Source organism: Frankliniella occidentalis, unplaced genomic scaffold (genome assembly GCF_000697945.3).
Source record: "Frankliniella occidentalis isolate FOCC.00 unplaced genomic scaffold, Focc_3.1 Scaffold263, whole genome shotgun sequence".
Taxonomy (NCBI): Eukaryota; Metazoa; Arthropoda; class Insecta; order Thysanoptera; family Thripidae; genus Frankliniella; species Frankliniella occidentalis.
Window position 1 is genome coordinate 348,000 of NW_026267389.1, and position 203 is coordinate 348,202.

A 203-nucleotide genomic window follows, 5' to 3' on the forward strand; every position below is an offset into this window, starting at 1 on the left:
GTGTTTTCGTGGGGTCGCCATCGGGGACCTCATGTTGTCGCCGTCGTTCCTGAAAATACGTACTGGGAGGTTCTTAGTGTACGTTTCCACCTCTATGGTGTCGGTGTACCCGAAAATCCCGGAGTAACAGATTTTCAGGAGCGACGTAATCGCCGACCATGTCTCCGTCCCCGATCATGACGCGGGTTGACCCTCCTGGAGGT